This window comes from Pinus tabuliformis, chromosome 8 (genome assembly GCF_031772625.1).
Source record: "Pinus tabuliformis cultivar Carrire ecotype Pingquan chromosome 8, CPIR1, whole genome shotgun sequence".
Taxonomy (NCBI): domain Eukaryota; kingdom Viridiplantae; phylum Streptophyta; class Pinopsida; order Pinales; family Pinaceae; genus Pinus; species Pinus tabuliformis.
This window is the reverse complement of record NC_142294.1, coordinates 1,928,744,537-1,928,768,343: the sequence shown is the minus strand read 5'-3', so window position 1 is coordinate 1,928,768,343 and position 23,807 is coordinate 1,928,744,537.

Here is a 23,807-nt window from a genome sequence, read left to right as displayed (position 1 = left end):
ACGAATGAGAATCACGATAAGAAACCTATTGAGCAACCCGAGCAGATGAGAGATAGTGAAGAAGAAGCGGAGAAGTGCAGATGGAAATAGATGGCACAACGTTTCCATCGCCTATACCACCATATATTCCACCAAGGAAACTAGATGAAAAACTAGTGAAAGAGTCGAAGGATGCGAAGTATGGCACCTTCACACCACTATTGCCAATGTCAGTTCCATTTATTGGAGAAATCCTTGGTAAAATTTCACAGTTGAAGTTCACAGACTACGATTTCAATGACAGGAAGAAATACCTGCAGATTGCACCAGACATATACTTGAAACAGGGGCACTGCACTGAGAGTGGTGTGAAGAGGTTAGAACCACAACAGTGGGTGGTTGGAGTGAAGTCAAAATTACTGAACATTTTGACTAAGTTGCACTTCGATAGAAGCCTAAGGAGCACAACCTATGTGAGACAACTACTCGTGTTTATGCATAATGGATGCTTGTGGATGGGGAAGAGGATCCCTATATACCAAATTCTCATATGGAGAATCCTAATATTTTCGTATCAAGGGAGGAACCCCACAGAATAATTCTTTGGGAAAAATCAAGATAGATAAATAGCCGAGAACATGAAGAAGAAGTTTGGACTGACAAAAGGGAAGCGAGGTTATGATATCAATTCGATCAGTGACCATGGAGCAGCACATATATGAGCTAGGAAGATCATGAGGAATTAGCAGCCTAATGAAGTCCCTGCATCAGTGGTTTCATTAGCTGCGAAGTGCACTAATGGGGTTTAGTACAACAGGGTTGTATATCTATGCCATGAGTTTCCAGACGACTACCGTGAGGTCTAGAAGAAAGGTATTACATTTCATTACACATGGCTAATTTTGATCATTGCAATACTAGTATGGAGAGAGCCAGAAGATTTGAAGTTCCCTCTGATAGCCTTAGATGTTTATGAAGTCGTGCAGTATGCCTCACTATGGTATACCACTAAACCGTCGTGAGCACAAGAGAACAAGATGTTTTTTGTATTATATCATATGGACTTACACATGTTGGTGAACTAGCACCCTTACCTTCCACCGAGCCTATATGAGTAGTATAGCTCTATCACAAAGTTCAAGGCTTATTTCCATAAAGTTTATGTCCAGGCTCGTAGAGACACAAGGAAGAAATGGAATCCCCTGCCATATATAGTAACACAATATGATCTCCTATCACATGTACAATAGTGGTTCACCAAATGGATGACTACGATGGAGACAGAGGCAAAGGATAGTCCAACAGAGGAGGACACATCGCAGCACAGGGAAGAGAGTGGGAAAGATAAGGATAAGGATGAGAAAGAGTCAAAAGAAGAGGAGCAATACAATGAGGGTCACAAGGATCCTCTTGAAGGTGATGAGCATAATAAAGAGTCTAAAAAGACAGAGAAAAATTAATTTGTTGCAGAGAGGAGGAAGGCAGGCATCGAAGCTACCTCAAGATGTAAAGAGGAACAGGAGGAAAACAAGAAAAAGGATATAACGCTAGTGGTCCTTAGTAATGGGGATTTGTAGCATATTTGGGATAGAATCCATGAAGCGACAAGAGAATCATGGAACAAGTTAGAGGATTGCTACAGTGCACCTCTAACAGGTGTCGAGGAGTGTATTATAAAGCTGAAGATATTAGTGAGACAATTAGATAGCCAGCGCATGTATTGGAGAATATTGGAGAGGAAGGGCCAATGGAGCCTACACTTGCAGTGTGGATAGTGTTGATGCTTGTCGTATTCCTATAGTTTGGCTCCGCGGAGGTTCAGTAACAAGCTAAAGAATGGAGGTATGGTCACTCACTGCACTGTGGGTTTTAATTGGTGAAGGTTTCCAAAGAACAGTGAATTTTGGAGCCACTATGCCAAGCCATAGAAGATCTCAGAGCTTACTCAACCACTCTCTAATGCCTAGTTCTTAGAAAGAGCTTTCCAGAATGGAGGTATTGTCACTCACTGCACTGTGGGTTTTAATTGGTAAAGGTTTCCAAAGAATAGCGAAGTTTGGAGCCACTATGCCAGGCCATAGAAGATCTCAGAGCTTGGTCAACCCCTCTCTAACTCCTAGTGCTTAGAAAGAGCTTTCCAATTGTATATAGAAGTCCAAAAACGTACTCCTAGATCAGAAGTTATGGCATGTTGAAGAATCCCTTTGGAAAGCTCAGAGAATCAAATAAAGGCTAAGTATGAGGAAAATCCCGCAAATCAGTTGTCACTACAGGCCCGCAGTCAAAACAAATCCCTAGGATTATATGGGGGCCAATTTATAGGGCAGGGCTGAAATATTTAACACAGTAAATGTGGGCAAAATAGAGTGAGGTTACCCCTGCGACACCGCATCTTGCAAGATAGTCGTATCGGTTGATCTCCAAACCTAATAGACCTTTGTGGGGGTCAATCTGTGATAAAATGTTGCATTATCAAGGGAGGGATAAATTATTTAACAAAGGAAAGTGAGACCAAAACGAAGGCGAACTGCCCTCCTTCACTCTCCTCCACGTGGCAATACGGTAAGTGATGTGGCGATATAGATACTGACGTGGCGGGGGACATATGTAACTTAGTTTTAGTGTCTTCAGGGGTGATGAGGGGCCACTTTATGGTGCCACTTGTCACCACACATAGGGTGACACGTAGTAGTGATGACATCACCCTGCAGACGGGGATCACCGTTGTTAAGGCAAAGAGGCTAAAGACAATGGTATAGTGTGATTGTGATATGCGAGACTCCTCCCCTAGATGCGATAAATTCATGTGCTAGGGCCTATAAAAATCTTGCGTCTGGACTGCCGACTCGCTCCAAAAATATTGGTTAAGGGTCCTCACCTCCTGCAAGCGATTACGATATGCGGGACTCCTCCCCTGGATGACATAAATTATCATGACAGGGCCTATAAATATCCCATGTCCGGACTGTTGGACCACTCCAAGGAAAAAGGTGAAGCAGGGAAAAGCAAGGTTAAAATGTCGGTGTATGGGAATTGCGATAACAAAGGAAAAAGCTCCCATGCACAAGTCTGAAGGCCTTAGCGCCTTAGTGCTAAGCCCCTAGTTCTAGCCCTCAGTCATATGAGGAAAGCCACATGAGGGGCTATAATAAGGTGGGGGCCTAAGGGGGAAATAAAAAACACCTATTTACATGTTTTAGAGGAAAAAGTCTCGCTTGTGAGACTATGTTTATTATTCAAGAATGCATCTCACCCACTACATCAAGGCCCTCATTGTGCAGTGCAGAGGTTTAATGGGCAAATGGGCTAGAAACTAGAAGATTTTAAAAAAGCATGGTGCAATGCTAGAGAGGTACATGGGACTCAGGAGGATTAATGGCTCAGTATGGAGCCTCATCCCTCTAAATGGAAAAGGACTATAAAGGCAAGAAATTTCAGTTGACCCAACTCCTACTCCATAGAGGAAGGACTCCAAGTAGTAAAAGAAGAAGTGATGGGAGTTGGCGAGCAACACAAAAGGCCATACCTCAAGGCAATTGTAATCCGTAATAGTGGTTATGACTGGGATGGGCACTAAGACAATTAATTCTCCTCTTTGACTGATACTCATTTTTTATGTCTAGTAACATGCCTCACTTTCAACGAGGAATTTATTTATGTAATATCTTTTTAGGCCAGAGAGCCATTCATGACTAGAACATCTAGTCAGCCTGACAGCTAAATCTAGGATATAGATATATTTTTTGTAATGTAGCTTCCTTCTCCCTCTCTAGATAAATAGGGGAAAGAAAGACTTAGAAAAGGTTTAGAAATTATAGAGAAAAAAGTACAATTTGTTTTGAGACTGTTTCTGTTTGTAATAAAAATATTTTCAAAATATCAAGGAAATAGTGGTGATTCCCTCTTGAAATATTACAGTATGTGTTCCCCTTGTCGAACTCATTTTTATGTTCATGCTTCTTCCCTGAATTCATGTAAGTATAGTTGCTATATGTGTTTCAAGCTCCCCCACAAATTCATTAGTATCTACATGTAAATGCAAATGCCTATAATAGTTTCATAGATTCATTTGTTTCAACATTGTTTATGTATATGCCTGTGTGGACTATTGAAATTATATCTTTAAATCTGCAACACATGAATCATAGCTTTCAACTCCTCCATTCATTATTTCTTCTTGTAACTCAAATAAGTGTAGGAATCCCTAAAGCCTCAAGCTCTATGTGTTGAGTGTAGAACACTTTAAGCCTTATGCTCTATGTGATGAGTTGCTCCTCCTCTTGGTCCTCTCTTATCTACTCTGCAAAATCTTATTTAGTTGTAAGATCTTGAATAACTCTACCTCCTCTATTTTTATGATTATTTATGAGATTTGAACCTGTGAGGAAGTACCAGAAGTCCATGTTTCATTTGTTTGGATTAATAAACCAATCCATTTCCTATTTATATATGTATCTACAAAACATAAATGTTGTCTCCAGTTCTTGTAAATCATTTGAGACACACCAATCTAGATGTGCCCAGGCACTGGTCTTGTAAGAAATCCAAGGTTGTCTGTAGGAGATACAACATCTTTTGGCGCTATTTTTGGGGAGCTTATTGAAGGATTTTTCCCCTAGGATACAACAAACTGAACACTCTTTGAATAGGTGATCAAATTTTTTTCGGATTGCATTCACATCAACTTGGTGACTCCTTTCCCCCTTCATTATCATTCACAACCCTGGCTTTTAAAACACCTCATACTCACTCAGATACATCCTATCAGAAATCCCCATTTGTATATGACTGTGAAAATTTGATTTTCAAGAAAGTCTAGCAAGAGAAAACTCCCCCTGACTGTGCTACAATCTCACCAGCCTTTGAAGTTCCCTCTTCCAGTTCTCAACCTATTGTTTCTCAGTATTCAAGACTTACTCCTAAGGCTCTGGCATACCCTCCTTCCCCTACAACCCCTCTGGTCTTAACCCCAATCCCTCAAGAAAATTTAAATCCCTGTCCACTAATCCAAATGGCTCTTCCAAGATTTTTGCTCAATAAGTATACACCTTTTGATCTACCTCAGCCTTTGAGTGAAATTCCCCAAGACTACCTAAAGCATCTGCCTAGGTTCAATGTGGAAGATGAGTCACATTGAAACCTTCAGTGCTTTTTCTGAGAACATAAACGTGGAAGATCTAGATGTGGTTATGACACTATTTGTACAATCCCTCGATGGAGAGGCTAGAAAATGGTTCAAATCCATACCTAATGCCCCCATCACTACTTGGAAGCAACTTGAAAACTCTTTCACCTAGAAATGGGGAGAAAAGAGGAACCATTAGTACCTCCTCACTAATTTTAATGCAATAAGGAAAAATCCAAAAGAGGATACTATAAAATTTATCAAAAGATTCAATAACCTGCCAGTCGACATAAAGTCTCCCCCAGTTGTAGCTCATGTGGTTTTCTTGGGGGCCTTGACTCCAACGTTCGATTTACCTTGAGAGAAAGGAAGTCTAGTAATCTAGACCAACTTTAGATCAATGCTCTCAAAATGGAAGCAAATATGGCCTCAACTGGGAAGTTGAGGGCAAAGCAAGAACCCACTGAACCCAAAAGAGGAAAACAAGAGGCATCCTCCTCTAGTCAAGATGGAGGGTCATCGGACTCAAAGTGGGATGATCTAGACAAACTTGTCAAGAGCTTATCACAAAAGGTTGGGAAGCTCAAAATTGAGAACAAGAACCTCTCCAGGCAGAATGCTCAAGTCAACAACCAGAGCTATAACTAGCAATATAGAAGGCCTCCATTGCAACTACTTCCAAGGGAAAGAAAGGAGCATCTTGATCAGATCTCTCATCCCCTTGTACTTGGAATATAGTCCCAATGAACAATCATCAGATACTTAGGAGATGCAAGGAAATATATATGTTGGTTTTACTGAAGAGGAACATGAGAATATAACTCACTAAGAGGCTATTCATCATAGAGAAGCAGCAGTAGAGGATGAAGATATGGATTATTATTGCAAACAATTTGCATAGTTCATGAAAACACAACCACAAAGTAAGTATAATCTAAGATCTTCAAAGAAGAGGACAGCATAACCAAAACAACAAGGGGAAGCTACTCTGCAAGTGGTCCCTCCAGCCCCAGACAAAGGGAAGGGTAAGCTACATCCTGACCCACCCAAGGTAGGAGTCTCTATAAACAAGGAGAACAATGGTCCTAAGGGGCATACAAAAATGGAGGCACCTATTCTGCTGACAACTACTAGTGGTAAGGGATAAATAATAGAGCCTAGAGATACTGAAAAGGCCCAACATGAATTCATTCCCTAGAAGGAGCTGGAAAAGGAAAAATTCATATTCCTCTGACGAAGATTTTAAAGCAGCCTCATTACAAAGCTCAAGTCTCCAAATTCATGCATCCAGCCACGTCTACACCATCCCATGATAGTTTAAACCTACAAGAGGAGAGGCCCATGGTTGTTTTCAGGTCGCATGTGGGAAATTTGGACACTTCTACTATGCCTTTCTATGTGACTTTGGTGATCCATGACCTTTTGTTGCATAATTTCATGCTGGATTCTGGGGCCTCACACAACCTTAGGTCACTATCAGTAATGGAACATTTGGGTTTAGAAATCAGCAGACCATACAAGGACTAGTAATCCTTTGACTCCAAGATATTCAATTTCTTAGGAATGATAAAGGATCTGGTGGTAAACCTGGCTCAGATCTTGGTGAAAAGTGTGGTAATGGATATAGTGGTGGCTGACATACCTCCTCATTTTAGAATGCTTTTATCCAAATATGGGGGTTCCAAGGTGGGTGGCTCCATCAAGATAGATCTGACTTATACCACCATTCCCATTTTTGGAATTGAAGAAAGGAGGTTGTACAGATAATCCCAGTTTGTGAAACCGTGACCCTAGCTAAAGGCTCAGAGAACTCCCCAGTGCATGGGAAGGATAGTGACATCTCTTGCCTATTCCTAGAAGAGGGTGAGACCTTCCTAGAGGAAACATCAATACACTTGACAAGGTAGTGAGAGCACTTGCGAGCAAATGAAAATAATTATGGAAGTTATACTCTGATGGAGAAAACTCAAAAGATGGGAATGCATCTGGAATATTGTTGGTATCTCCGAAAGACAGCATGATACCTCTCTTTCAAGCTTGAATTTGAGGCGACCAACAAAGTGGAAGAGTACAAAGCATTGCTCCTAGTGTTACAAATGATAAAAAAGAATGAACATTGAATGCCCATCAATCTACAAAGACTCTAAGCTAGTCGTAAGGCAGATCTGAGACCAATGTCAAGCCAAACACCCTAGGCTGAGGACGTACTGAAATGAAGCGTGGGACTTAATCAGAAATTTCTTCCTGGCCTTTAACATCCAAATTATGGCCAAGGAAGAAAATAAGATGGCTAGCTCTCTTGTGGTAGCTGCAATCACTTTCAGGCACCCAAAGAATCCTCTCCTCAGAGATGAGATAAAAGTCAGGCACATGCCTTCAATACCTGATAATTTCAAACACTGGAAGGTATTCAAAGATGACAAGGAAGTAAAAAGATTCAGGAATTCACTCGGGAGTTTACCCACTCCACCATCGATCAAGAAGAAGAAGAAGCAGAAAAAGAATCCATTTTGTGGAAATACACAGTGGCTGGGAAAAAAAATCGCAACTAAAAGGGATCACCATCCCTCATGGACTTGTTCCATTAGAAAGACTTTTCAATAAAGATGACATAGCGTCCAAACCAATGGCCCTAGAGAAGGATGAGCAAGTCGAAGACTGTAACATCAAAATAGAGGAGGAACCTTAGACAATTAGGTTGTTCAAAGGAATCCCCTTACAATATAGACAAAGGTATTTATATCTATTCAAAACTTACAAAGATGTATTTTCTTGGTCTTATAATGATTTGAAATCGTTTGACACAAATATTATTCAGCACAATATTCCTCTGAAGTGTGGGATAAATCCATTGAAACAGAAACTCAGAAAAATAAACCCACTCTTACTCCCCTCCATTTAAGAGAAGGTAAGGAAGCCGCTACAGTCCAAGATCATATTCTCTTTAAGATACTCTGAGTGGGTGGCTATTTTGGACACTATCCGGAAGAAGAACAAAGAGATAAGGTTGTTTGGGACTTCTAGAATTTAAACAGGGCATCTCTAAAAGATAAATAACCTCTACCCAAGATGGATAATATATTGTAGAATGTAGTGGGTGTAGCCAAAATGTCCATGATGGATGGATTCTCTAGATATAACCAAGTGGAAGTCCACCGTGAAGACCAGAAAAATACTTCTTTCACCACCCCATGGGGAACCTTCATGTATGCCCGCATGCCATTCAGGTTGATAAATGCAAGAGCCAAATTCCAGAGAGCTATGGACATAGGCTTTATGGGAGAGCATGATAAATTTGTGGTAGTCTACTTAGACGACATCACAGTCCTTTATAATACTAATGAAGAGAATATCCTCCATTTAAAGCTCACTTTCGAGAACTGCAGAAGGTATGGCCTCTCTTTGAATTTGAAGAAATCTCAGTTCACCATGAGCGAGGGAAAGTTGCTTGGACACATAGTAGCATAGGAAGGAGTGAATATTTATCTTGAATGAACCAAAGCCATAAGCCTTATTCCCTTGCCCAGAAACAAGAATGAAGTCCAAGCCTTTTTGGGGAGGATAAATTTCTTAAGGTGATTGATGAGCCTCATAAATGGGTAATTATATGGGCTCATTTTACCTCCTAACCTAGTCAAATCAACCATTCTCTTAACTTATTGTATGGTTTTTTAATTATATTTATGCTTATAGAGTGAGTTGAGTTGGTTATGATGCCATGTGATCTACCATGTATTTAATGTAGATTATTGATGGATTTGAGGACAAAGTCAAGGATCCAGTGGTCAAATGGCAGCAATAACTTGAAATAGATAGAGTAGAGGACTTATAGGATGGAATCCCCCTCATTTATTACTCCTCACTTCGAATTCCCCTTCATTCAGCTCAGAGTACAAACAGCCGAATCATGCACTAGAAGGCAGCTAAGCAAGTGGAGGATGACTGATAGTTATCTCGAGTTTTGGGAGCCAAACCTCCGTGATTTTAAGGAAGTTATTGGTAGCTTCAGATGTATAAGTAGAGAGAGCTAGGGCCTCACTAGGGTCAGATTTTTTCTTATGTAAACTCTGCTCAAATTTTGAGCTTATTATTTTGTGATAGTTCCATGTAATCTTGCTACTTTTTTGATAATGAAGATGGAATCCTTTTTGAGCTAGCAATGAGTTATTTCAAAGGGCTGAAGCTCTTGGGTTAGGGCCCAATCCAAGCAACCAAGCTTCTCTTTACTTGTATTTGTATTCTTTACATCAGTTTGTAGATTAATTTGTTGTTAGATGTATTTCTTTTATGGTTAAGAATAGGTTGCTTTTGATGATTTAGTAGTTTGATTCCATTTGTGATTTTTGTAGTAGGTTAAGTAGTCATCAGATTCAAACGGCTAGCAATAGTGCCTTGGCCTCTCTTCCTCCCTCCGGGACAATGATTTTAGGTAAAGACTCTCTTGCTGCCCCAAAAACACAGATTTTCCTCATTTCATAGGACTTCTAGTGTTTGCAGCTCTTTAGTAGGTTAATAGTCCAATTTTTCTTTGCTTCAGATCTCCTTTATCATGTTCATTTCCTGATTTTCAATATTCCTCTTTCATGCTTTCCTTTCCTACAACATTTCTCAGCACTTCCTTTCATAGATCATAGTTTAGACCATTTTAATGCAAAACTCTGTTTTTCCTAAATGCACTCATTTCATTTGTTGCTTGATTTTCTTGGTTGACTATCAGTTCCTTTGCAAAAGATCTCTTCCAGTATTAGGCCAGATTTTTAGCAATCACATCCTCCATCTGATCCATGCCATACAGGTCTCCTAAACCTCACCTCAATTCTGCCCTAGTTTCCTTCATTTTTTTCATAGAACTTCTTCCTATCTCCTTAAGCAAATCTAATCATCTTTCTCTCTCTTGGTGATTTATGGTAGACCTTAGGCACTATAACACGTCACCCCAACCTTCATCCACCTTTTTCACCCACTCTCACACCCTCAAAATAGCAGAAATTGCTCTTGGCCTCCTCTTGTAGGCCTCCTATAGTTTCCGTGTTTTCCTCCTGAAGTTTCCTTGTGTCCTCCTGTAGTTTTTCCTGTAGGCTTTCTTTTGAAGGCTGAGTGTGGGAAAAGCCTCTAGAAGGCCAAATAGGACCTTATAGGACCCATCCACACCATCTTCTATCCTCCCAAGCTCCAAAACCACCCTCCAACGCCCCTTGTTTGCTGCCACACTAACACACAATAAATTAGATGCACATCAAATTCACATAAAAACACATAAAAATCCAAAAATATGTTTTTTTCTTATTTACTTCTAGAAATAGCATGGTTAGATGTTGTTTACTTTCTTGAGTAGGTAATGGCATTGCTTTCATGGTTTTCATAGTGGTTTTGGCAAAAGTAGAATTAGCTTGTTAATTAGGGTTTACTAGGTCTTGCTTTACATTCCGGTCTTTTTCTTTTCTGCAATTAGAATAGCTTCTGTAGAGTAATATTTCTTTCTTTCATCACACAGAGCTTCTTCTAAAATCTATGGAAGTTGGCTTGAACTCCTAGTGATCTTGCGCTATCTGACCAAGTGACAACATGCAGTGAGAACTAGTACTTGTGCATATAGCACCGACGCTTCCAAGTTTTGTACGAACTATCGGGTTGATAAAAGTAAAGTTGGCATCCCAAGAGTTGAGGCATTCTTGCTGCAATACTAGTGCTCACCAGGGATTCATACCCAACTAAGGTTAGATAGTTAAAGGTATCATAGATATGCTCAATAAGGAGAATGAAGTTAAATGTAGCTTCGTCCCCCGTGATTCTTTCACTAGGATCAAAGAAGCTTTGGCTGAGGCCCCAATGCTAGTCAGCCCCAATTATTCAGTGCCCTTCTACATATTTTGTTTCACCTCTCCATATACCATTGTTGTTGTGCAATTACAGATAAATAAAGAAGGTTACAAGTAGCCCATTTCCTTTTTCCGCCAAGTCCTAAGGGGTGCTGAGCTGAACTATAATATATTGGAGAAATAGGTCTATGCACTGGTCAAGGCACATAATTCATTCTGCATGTATGTGTTGTAATCAGGAATCACAACATTCATCCGAATGACTACAGTCAAGGACATCCTGGCACAAGGAGACAACGAAGGAAAGAGGGGCACATGGATAGCTAAAATACAATAATATGAGCTAGAAATAAACCCTACCAAGCTCATCAAATGTGAGGGGTTGGCTAAGATTTTATTTGAATCCAACTGCCAAGCTCTAGGGATTAGCCTAATCATAGAGGAGGGCAGACCAAAGGATGAACAAATCAGAATTAAAATGACTGAGCATAAGATCTATGCCAAATATGAGGGATCGCCCAGGTACAAGAACATTGTTCATCAGCTCTTACTTCTAAGATGCCCATTGAGGCTAGATAGATCTAAATATGGAGTTTTAGATTGCAGGCACAAAAATACATTATATCCAATGGACTGCTCTATTGGAAGGACTTGGTGGGGGTATTACTTCTATGCTTGGTTAAGGGAGAAACCCATGGAGTGATTGAGGATTTTCATGGGGAAGTCTGTGGAGGACATTATAGCTGGAAGGAAACAACAGATAAAATCCTCAAGGAAGGATTTTATTGGCCCACGATGTTTGGGGATGTTTATTCTCAGGTTAGTTCATGCCAAAAATGCCAACTGTTTGCTAAAAGATAGAAGTTTTCTCATCTCCCCTTGATTCCTGTGCATGCAAAGGAGCCTTTTAGACAGTGGGGATTAGGCTTCAATGGAGAAATCAACCCACCTTCTTGTTATAGACATTTTTGTGCCTTACAGCATTGAGCATGAAATGTCCATAATCTAAGGGATCCAAAGTCCCTAAACATGTTGTTCCTACCCCTAGAGGAACAAGGCTAACAAACCACAGCAATTCACAAAAGTTCTCCACCTGAAACTGCTCAGAAACAAGTCAATTCAGGATAATTTCAGTGGCTACACTAGCTGTCTGCGCTGAATGTCAAAGCCAACACTGGCTACCTGCGCTGAATGTCAACTCCAACACTGGCTACCTGCGCTGAGCGAGATTGGACAAGTGGCAGACTCATTCCTCAAGGTGTCAGAACCCAGGAAGCTTCCAAAATGACACTTGCCTCAGGGAATTCGACTGGTGATGAGTAAGAGGCTCCAAATCTCCAAGTGGAAGCAAGAACCTCCAAGTGGACTCAAGAACTGACAAAGGGAGAGGACACTAGTCAGATCTCAAGCTGACTCATCTTCTCTCCAAACATCTATATATGGATCTCTCCTCCATGAGATCTAGAGGCTGAAATTTTGTTATTGCAAAGAATTGCTGTTGGTTTGATACTGGAATCATTGGGTGCTTAATGCTTTGAAGGGGCTGAAGATAGGAATTCCATTTGCTGGGAAGGAGATGCTGGATTGGAGCCCTCTGGGTTGTATCTCTTCTTGAACCTTGTTATTCATCAATAAATCTATCTTGGTTTCTCCTATATGCTGATGTATTTTGATGTATGAATGTATTAGTGTATTTGGTTTATTTCTAATCCTAAACTAGTTATGAATGTGAACATCTATCTTGGTGTAGTGTTCTTCTCTTGTCTCAAGTAGTTGTTCTCTTGTCGCAAGTAGTTGTTCTCTTGTGATCTTGCAGGAAGTTGTAGCTGGATAAGCAAGAAGGCAAGTAGCTGTGAACACCCAAAGAGAAGGGAGATTGGATCGAGGGACAAACGAAAGACACCGGTAAGTCTATTGATCTCTCTTCTTTCACATTTCATAAAGGAAGAAACCAGTGTAGCTGTACTCGTTTGTTGCTAAGGCACTGTCACACCTTAGGTGGATAGGATCGTCCTGCATAGGCATTTTTCCCCACAACAAATTGGCGACTCCACTGGGAAACTTGTTTAGTCATTTTTATTTGTGTTTCTATCATTTGTTTGCATCATAGACTTGACAGCAACATTCGAACTGCATCTTTCCCGGATGCAAAGTAGAAAGTTGCTGCTTTGATCTGGTTGCTGGACTTGTCTATGATCTAAACAATGGGTTCACAAATGATTTGATGATCCTTGTGATAGATCTTAGTAGCCTTCAAAGCATCCCTTTGATTATACCTTGCTTGTGTTTCTGATTTGGCCTGAAAGTGTTGAATTTTGAGCAATTTGTGACCCAGAACCCAGGAGAAACGAGAGTTTCTCCTTCAGCGCAACTGCTGTGAAGGCAGTCTGCATTTCAACGCAGGTCCCATGAAGGCTACCTACGCTGAATGTCAAACCCACAGTGTTAAGGTTGCGCTGAACCAGTTTGGCCTTGTGCAGCTGAGGTTCTCTGCTTTCTGTTGCCCTGTTTTGATCTCTGTTTTTGCAGCCTTTAACCAGCATAGGTACCTGTCTGATAACTCCTTTTCTTTGCTTGAATTCCGCCTCCTTTTGTACAAAAAGACTGTGAGTGTTTTTATGTGTTTGTGGCGTCATTTACAGTTTTCCTTTGCATGAGTAAAATAGTCATCCTGTAGCCTTTGATTCAGATCTGATTGATTGTGATCTTAGAAGAGAGTTCATTGGCTGTTTGCAGATTGATTATAGATTTAATTTTTCTTATTGGTTTGAATTTGTCTCTTTTAAGTGTCAAAACAAGTCTTTATTTCGAAAATCGTTAAGTAGTGTAATCTCTTCTACCCTCTCTGATTTTGAAAAAGTGAACTTGTTTGTATTGATCATTTAAAAGCAAATTCAAAGTTGTACAAAAAGCTTTCTTTGTAGGCATCAATACTAAGAAAGCGGAAAACAAACACCTGCATTGTGCATTTTGCATTTGATAGTTTGCATGTTGGATTTAGGAAAAGTGCATTAGAGTGTGCTGATTTCTCTTTGAGAAAAGATGGTGTCTTTCTTTTCCCTTAGTAGCTAGGATTTTCAAAGTTGAAAAGATATAAAGCTTGCTTATCATCTTTAGACTGCATTTAGGAATTTGTATCATACATCTCGTGGTGAACCTTGAAAGGCAAACTTTAAAAAGATCAACCTAAAATAAATTGAATGAACTTAACAACGCTTTGTAACATAACGCACAACATAGAGGTCTAGGCTAGAGACGTGTTCTGGCATCGTTAAGCCTAGTGACTATCGATCTCGTGGAAGGTGGGTGATTCCTCCTGAGGGACGATAGCGCTAGTACGGATTGTGCTCCCACGTACCGTCGCGTATATATTGGGAGACCCCTATAGGCATATATCCTTTATCCTTAGGAAGCCGTGTCAACCGCCCTACTGATCGCAATGCAGTGAACACAGCATTCACGAAGATCGACCGCCCGTACCCTAAAAAGTATTCTGTGGTTTTGCGAAAAGTTTGGCACACCCTCTGCCTAGAACTCCAGAGCAGTTCCTTTTGGCCTTTTTCAGACTCTATAACAGAAAAAGTCCATCCGAGCATTTGTCACTTCGGGCTCATTAAAACATCGAAGGAGACTAGAGTCATCTTTAGCTTTTTCTCGACTCTTTAAAACTGAAAAAGCAAGTTGTGTCTAAAGCATCGTTAAAATTTATTTTAAACGGAACAATCACCCTTTAATTCCTGCGTTGATCTTTAGGTTGAAAAAATGGAGCACACCAACCAAGGAATTCCCCTTGGTGTAAATCCTAGTCCCTTCTCCTCTTGGGGAGATGTTGGTGCGCTCCACATGGCCACATTGTCGCTTCCACGACTGACAATTGGCCTGCCAGTTTGGCTCTTTTCAACCAATGTCGTTCAGAACACCACCATTCCTGAACAGTCGAGTCAACAGTTAGACCAGACCAGAGTTGCCAACTAGCCTTCTACCTCATCTAACTCTTCCTCTCCTCCTTCCTCTTCGCTTGACGGAACTAGTAAAACAAAAAACCAAGTTCCTAAGGAGAAGAAGGAAAAGAAGAAGAAAGAGAAGAAGAAGAAGGAGCCAAAAGCGACTAGGGGCAAACGAGAGTCGTATGACAAAAATCCACACACAGCACTGACAAGGCCTAAATCGCCATGCGTCATATGCGAGGGAGACCATTTCCATAGAGATTGTCCCTGTATCCCTCGAATACTAAGGGACTGGTCTCCCCGTTTGCACAATTCGGTAGCATGAACCTTTGATAGCCATGTTGACTGCTCACCGTCAACTAGTGAAAGTGAAGACATAGGACAGAAAGGGAAAGCTAGATTTCCCTGCAAACTGTGTGAAGGCGATCACGCCATCCACCGTTGTCCTTTCTTAGATGAGGCTAAAAGAGTTCTGGAAGATCGCCTGATTTTACGAGCACAACTTCCTCCTGGATATCAAAAACTCCTGCCAAGTCCTTCACTAGTTGAGAACCCGGCTGGCCCACCCAGGTGGTCAGCCGAAGCACCTATCATTGAAGATGAACCGTCTGGATCCATGCTTGACGAAAGTCAACAGGTTGATACGGCAGTTGACCCGGTTTTTCCTTCAAAGGCTCTATCTTTGAATGATACCATCACAAAGGAGAATAAAGACGACACCGTCCAAATTCTCTTCATTAACACTGACTCTGATGAACAAGGGGGCAATGCCCCCATTCCTTTATCGCAGGAAGGAAGTTCGTCAGAGCGAAATCCAGTCGTTTATTCTGTCCCACAACCAAGCAACTTGGTTGTGTCCTTTGACTGGAACCAACTAGGCAGACCCCGGTTGCCAGCAAGCATACCATTCAGAATTATCGTTCAAATATACAGAATGGTAATGGCTGGCACTATCATTGATGAGGGGGCATCTGTGAGTATATTTTCCTCTATTGCTTGGAAAGCGCTTGGTTCACCAGCGCTTTTACCTTAAATGAGAAATCTATCAGGTTTTGATAAAGGAACCAGTCGACCTTTAGGGATCCTCCCCAATGTACCCATAACATTGAAAGGGAAGACCATTCAAATGAATGTGATGGTCATTCAAGGACCCTTGGATTATAGCCTACTCCTTGGAAGAGACTTTATATATTGCATGGGAGCTATAGTCTCCTCACTCTTTAGAGTAATGTGTTTTCTGCATGGAGGAAGAGTGGTCAAGCTCGTGGACCAACTTTCATTTCCCGGATCACGCATCGCAAATAGTCATGTACCATCCCTAAATGGTCTATTCATGCAAGAAGTGTCTCAACCCACGGTCCGTCCTCCTGATGAGCGCGAGTAATCTGGGAGGATATGACTGGACCCCAGGGGACATGCGTCCTGGTCTGCTTCGGCAGGGAAACTTTGGGTATAGAGTAGGTTTCCGCGGGAGAATATGACTAGTCTATACCCCGTCCGTAGAGGAAGAGGGGTTATTCTAGAATAAGATTCTTTTGTCAAAGTTACGTGTTTGGCACTAAGGTCATTCGCCTTTGTCTATTTCGGTAGATATCGCCGAAGAAGTGTTTTGTTTGAAAGATTAATGAGACAATCTTTGGGTAACCTGAAAGAGGTAAGCCTCTCTCTTTAAAACAATTTGTTTTGAAGGAAGAGAAGTAGAGGTAACCTTGAAATCGTACTTTATAACTGGGGGCATGCAAACCTTTTGGAGTGAAAGCAAAGAGTGGTTGTTTATCTGTTTTTTGGGTTAGCCGTTTCCTAACTTGCGTAAAGAAAGGATAAGGAGCAAAGCTTAGTGAGATGAAGCTCCATAAAAAATAGAATCTTGATGAGACACTCTTATCATATGACTGGGTAATCGAGCAGTTTTAGCACAAAGTTCATGCTCGTTAAAAAATAAACGCAAGATCCGAGCAGTTTTAACGCGGACTTCATGCTCGTTAAAAAATAAACATAAGCAATGAGCAAGTGTTTCCTCCAGTGTTTAAGCTCATTTTAAAATAAAAAATGAACCTATCTCGGTAAATAACCACTGTGAATGTAATATCATCAGCCATTAAAGCCTTGGTCGTGTTTGCACCGTCACCTCCACTTTTCATTTGGCCGATCGTTCACCTCCATATGATTGTTTACCCATTTTGAGGAACAGCTGCGAAGAGTGATTTCACCTAGCCATCCTTGTGACACTGCCGTGATTGGAAAATTCCAACCTGTACCTGGAATCTGCTGCTAACCCTGTTTATCACTCGTTCCTCAAAAGACGAGTCTTCTTTAAGCTCTTTTCAATTGACTCGTAAAATATGAAAAGATTGCCGAGTCCTTGGCCTTCCAGCTCATTAAAGGACAGGAAGAGCTATCCCTCCTCTAGATTTTAATCTTTATGGACCTGAGGGATTATTGCACAAAAAGATCGAGCGCTTGTTTTGTTCGGCTCGTTAAAACTATCGAAAACTCATCCCTTCTGTATTGTTTTATACTTTTTCGGACTTAAGGAATTAGATGACGAAAAAGGAATTTTGGAGTTGACTTTATGTACCTTTTCAGACTCTCTAAAAATGAAAAGGACCGAGTTATCCTTGTCGTTAGACTCGTTAAAATCATTAAATAGCGACAAACTTGTCTTTAGACAAGAACGAGTTTCACTATCGCTAGGCTCGTTAAAACATAGCGATGGGCTTGCCCGAAGGGCAGGTTATAGAACAAGCATATGTTATCCTCCTCAAGCTTGACAAAAATAAAGAGGTACTGGTCAGCAATGACTGGGGAAAATTGGGAGAAACTAAAGAAAACTTTGATGGTAGCAAGTCGCTCTTGAACATGACACTTTTCCTCCGTACCACAATCGGGTTGGGTTGTTTCATTCACCGGTCACATCACCATGGTATCGCCATACCATCCATATTTGGGGTAATGCTACCGATCCATCGCATCAGCGTCACCATATGTTCAAGAGAAGTCGTTCAGAAAGAGTCAACCATGTCCCATCCACTACCATACATTATCCTTCATCCATTCATGACCGCCACCCTGAATCATATGTCACAGATCGTTTTCACCTCCATTAAAATCATTAGCTCCGTTCCGTGTCACTGATGTGGGATTCATTAAGGCCCTCCTGTGACGGATCGCTTCTTGTCGACGTCAACTCATTATCCAAGAAGTTGATCTAGGAACAACCCCTTCAGTACTTTGAAACTTGCATGCCACAATGGCAAGTTTCTCACTTCCGGCGATAGGTATACATCAATGACCTTCGACCGAAAGATTTTGTGTGGTGTTCGACGCCAAGTCCTTTATTCACACCACGCGAATTGTACTGCAGTACCTTGAGAGTCATTATCATTATCGGTGATTCCTCTCGCGCTTGTTAACGGTTTACATCATTGACCGGTAATCAAGCGATGTCTTTCCATGTTCGACTTCAGAACAATTCTCACATGGATCGACTTGTACTTAGAGTGAAGATCGAACGAGTTTGAAGACCCCGAATCTAGTTTCATCCATCCGGGTTGCGATATATATTCAGGAAAGATAAAGACATTGACATGTACATCTTTGCAGCAGATAATCATCCTTCTCAAAGGATGATAATTTCATCAAAATTATCAGTCTACCATCAGACGATTGCCTGTTCTTTGTACAGAAAAATGTATTTATAAAGCTGAGTATGGGAATGCCCGCCTCAGCTAGATCATGAAAGCAGAATGAAAAATAATGTATTGTATTGTATCTTATTACAGGTCTCCTCCCAACATTGGATGAACTTCGGATCCCCCTGATAAAGCATTTCGCCTGATAAACAGCCTCATACTTTAGGGGCAACTGTTATAGACATTTTTGTGCCTTACAACATTGAGCATGAAATGTCCATAATCTAAGGGATCCAAAGTCCCTAAACATGTTGTTCCTACCCCTAGAGGAACAAGGCTAACAAACCACAACAATTCACAAAAGTTCTCCACCTGAAACTGCTCAGAAACAAGTCAATTCAGGATCATTTGAGTGGCTACACTAGTTGTCTGCGCTGAATGTCAAAGCCAACACAGGCTACCTGCACTGAATGTCAACTCCAACACTGCCTACCTGCGCTGAGCGAGATTGGACAAGTGGCAGACTCATTCCTCAAGGTGTCAGAACCCAGGAAGCTTCCAAAATGACACTTGCCTCAGGGAATTCGACTGGTGATGAGTAAGAGGTTCCAAATCTCCAAGTGGAAGCAAGAACCTCCAAGTGGACTCAAGAACTGACAGAGGGAGAGGACACTAGTCAGATCTCAAGCTGACTCATCCTCTCTCCAAACATCTATATATGGATCTCTCCTCCATGAGATCTAGAGGCTGGAATTTTGTTATTGCAAAGAATTGCTGTTGGTTTGATACTGGAATCATTGGGTGCTTAATGCTTTGAAGGGGCTGAAGATGGGAATTCCATTTGCTGGGAAGGAGATGCTGGATTGGAGCCCTCTAGGTTGTATCTCTTCCTGAACCTTGTTATTCATCAATAAAGCTATCTTGGTTTCTCCTATATGCTGATGTATTTTGATGTATGAATGTATTAGTGTATTTGGTTTATTTCTAATCCTAAACTAGTTATGAATGTGAACATCTGTCTTGGTGTAGTGTTCTTCTCTTGTCTCAAGTAGCTGTTCTCTTCTCGCAAGTAGCTGTTCTCTTGTGATCTTGCAGGAAGTTGTAGCTGGATAAGTAAGAAGGCAAGTAGCTGTGAACATCCAAAGAGAAGAGAGATTGGATCGAGGGACAAACGGAAGACACCGGTAAGTCTATTGATCTCTCTTCTTTCACATTTCATAAAGGAAGAAACCAGTGTAGCTGTACTCGTTTGTTGCTAAGGCACTGTCACACCTTAGGTGGATAGGATCGTCCTGCATAGGCATTTTTCCCCACAACACTTCTAGCAGCCAACATAAATGGATTTTAACAACTAGTGACTATTTCACCAAGTGGGTATAGGCTATCACAGCTAGGAATGCTACTGATTCAGTGGTGATAAAATTCATGGAGAAGAACATATTTTCCCTCTTTGGGTGTCCTTTTAAAATCATCACTGATAATGCATAGGTCTTAAAATCTGCGAAGTTCACCAACTTTTGCACAAATTCAACATCATTATTGGAAACTCCACTACATACTACCATCAAGGGAATGGCTTGGTTGAGTCTTCTAATAAAACTATGGTGAGAGTTCTAAAGAATACCATCATTGCAAATCAAAGGAACTGGGATTATCAACTAAAATTTTCTTTATGGGCTAACCATGTAACTGGGAAATCACCTTTTGAGCTAGTATATGGCAATGTTGTTGTCTTCCCTATCCAGGTAGCAATGCTAGTAGCTAAGTTGCTACAAGAAGTTGAGGAAGATCCTAGCACCTTGACTAGAAGTATAAATTAGCTGGTGGATCTTCACAAGAATAGAGAGTAGATGGGGACGAAACTATCAAACTACCTGTACACAAAAATATCGTCACCATGATTATTTGCAGTCAGTATGGGTCTATCATCACTTGTACTGCCCTCCTAAGCAAGTCTCAGACCTCGGCTCTTCAAGTCAAGCTTTGAAGATGAGAGAAAGACATTGAAAATCAACAAAGTTGTGGTTCTGGACTTTCTCTCACTGTTGCCTGCGGTCTCGCACCCCCTGTTCACAAAAACTGTGGACCTGCCCGCTCTGTCCCTAAAGGAGTGGGTGCGGACCCCTGTGAAAGTCAAAAAGGCGCAAGTTTATTCTAAAAAACTCACTTTGTGTTTATTCTAGATGATTCTAGAAGGAATTTTGATGTGGATTGGTCGCTCTTAGGTGGTTCATGCATCCCAAAAGAGAAGGAGCTAATCCCTTGATGAGAGGAGCTATCCCTTTGAAGGAGGACCTAGTAACTTCCCTCCATTGCACTATCAATTAAGGCATTGGGCTGGTTGCTAGGGAGGCTAGAAGTTGAACATTTTTTAGGGTAAATGCTGGTGGAATTGAGACTTCCTAGTCAAGCTTGAGAGGAAAGATCACATACCTTTTCGCTTCATTGGGAAGAGAGTAAAACTTGTCAAAGTAAAGGAGACTTCTTGTTGGACCCCGGGAGGAGCTTGTACAGCATCAAGGCACAGGTTGTAAAGTTCTTCTTTGATTTGAATTAATACAATCAGATTCATTTTTCTCAACAAATTGTCTTATGTCATTTGTTTCATGAATTCCTTGATCATCATGTTAAGTATGCTTTATGATATTGGCTTTTCAGGTGCTATTTAATTTGTTTGCTTGTTTGTGTTTGCATATTCGCGACAAGGGAGCTCATTTGGATCAAAGGAGCGAGGCTTCCACAAACTTGCATTGGACCCAAGGTAGGCCTAAACACTTGTTTTCCTTTGGATTTTAGAGATCTGTGGCTTGTGTCATTTTTATTGATCGGAGAATCCACAGTTTCGACATCTTTATACCAACGTTTCAAATCCCAAGTGGGATCCATCATCAGGGTTGAAGAATGATGATACAAGAAGAGCAGAAAACTTTTAATAAATACTAATGATAATAATAGAGAACATAGAGTCGGCTTGGGAATTTTTAATTTTATTTTATATATTTTTATTTTATTTTATATATTTATATATTTATATATTTTATTTATATTTTATTCTTATTAATTATTATAAATAATTAATTTTTATAATAAATATTTAATTAATATTAATAATATTGTTGTTATACATGTAAATCATTATAAATAATTAATATGTTTACAATAAATTAATTATTAAACCTAATGATCATAATCATAATTTATGTTATTCATATTAGTTACTAATTCCTTAAACAAAGATGATATTAATAATTAAAATATTAATTAATCAAATTAAATTAGAATGAAACTACATTCATAGAAATCAATTATTATAAATAATTAATTAATATTGTATAATAAATAATTAATTATTATTAAATATTATTAATAATTAAATATAATAATAATTAATTAATTAATTAATTAATAAACTAATTAATATATTAATATAATTATTATAAAAATTTTAATTTATATTAGAAAATTTTTTAGGTGATTAGGCTTAGGGTTGACTAATATAATAATTAATTAATTAATATGTTTAAGTCATATTAACTAATTAATATAACAAACAAATTAATAATTATTATTAATGATTAATAATTAATTTTATAGTTATAATAATTCATAATAATGACCAATTGTTATTGATTAATTGTCCCATAAAATGATGATTAAAATATAATAATAATTATTAATTGATTAATTAATATATTGATTAGGAATTAATAAAATTATAATTATTAAATAGATTAAATTATAGGAGATTAGAATCTAAAGATGACAAAAATAATGATGATTAACTAAATAATATTTAGTCATATTAATTACTTAATAAATTAATACAAATTAATAATTAATATTTATGGCTAACTAATATTCAAAAAATTATTTAATATAATAGCTAATAAAATAATATAACACTAATCAAATGTTAAATAATAATTTATTAATAATTAGAATAAATAATAATAATTTATTAATAATTAGAATAAATGATAATACATGTATAACAACAATATTATTAATATTAATTAAATATTTATTATAAAAATTAATTATTTATAATAATTAATAAGAATAAAATATAAATAAAATATATAAATATATAAATATATAAAAGAAAATAAAAATATATAAAATAAAATTAAAAATTCCCAAGCCGACTCTATGTTCTCTATTATTATCATTAGTATTTATTAAAAGTTTTCTGCTCTTCTTGTATCATCATTCTTCAACCCTGATGATGGATCCCACTTGGGATTTGAAACGTTGGTATAAAGATGTCGAAACTGTGGATTCTCCGATCAATAAAAATTGTTTTCCTTTGTTTATAAATGCATATTTAGAGAAAGATAGTTTTTTATTGGCTTGCTTGTCACTAGATATCGTTAGATTCTAGGAAGGTATATCTTGTCCGAAAGATCGACTCATTCCGTGTGACAAAATGGCGACCATATTGGGGACTTGATTTTTTCCTTGTTTTTACTTTGACCTGAGAATCTGTGTTTTTGTTTCTGTTTTTGGCTTGTTGTGTGTGGAATTGGGTAGATTTAGTAGATCTAGTATTATTTTTTGTTTTTCATAACTTTGGGAGAGGACTGCACCCTCGCCTTGGGACACAGTGTGGCTATCCGCACTTTCGCTTTTAGCACAAAGCGGTACAGCACCTGTGTTAACTGTGGGCCTGCGGACCCTATTAAAATTTTGGAAAACCTAAGATTTTCTCTGTTAGTCAGCTTAGTTTTTGTTTAGATGTTATTATCGCCTGCCCATAACTGCATATAACTTGTCAGAAGCTTTTCTTAGGTTAATTCCATTGGTGTTAGGGTTTTAGGTGAAATTCCTAGAAGTTTTGATTGTTGGGTTTGATTTTCATTTTGGTCTTGTAGTAGCTCTAAGCTTAGAAGCTGTAGAAACCTCAGATCACCTTGGTTTTTACTAGCCTTCTTATGAGTTTGACCATTTGCAAAACCTACCTTTGTTGAGGAATCCACCTTGTTTTTTCTCTTTACGAAACTTCGAAAAAGCTTGTGTTAAAAGTTTGGATTTCATTTTTAGAAAAGAAAATAAAAATTGGTTGTTTTTTACTGATTTGTGATTCTGGACAAATTAGTCCTTAGTTTTCTTGTGGCTAAGTAAAACATCCTTGAAAAAGACATCTTGTAAGCTTTGACTTCAAATAGGTTTTTATAGTTTATAGATCTCAAGATTAGTCATTTCCATAGTTTTGAGTGTTTTATAAAAAAATAAAAAATCTCTTTTGGAAAAAGTTTGTTTTGTAGTGTTTGAGTGTTTTGAAAGAAAAGGGAAATTTTTGTGAAAA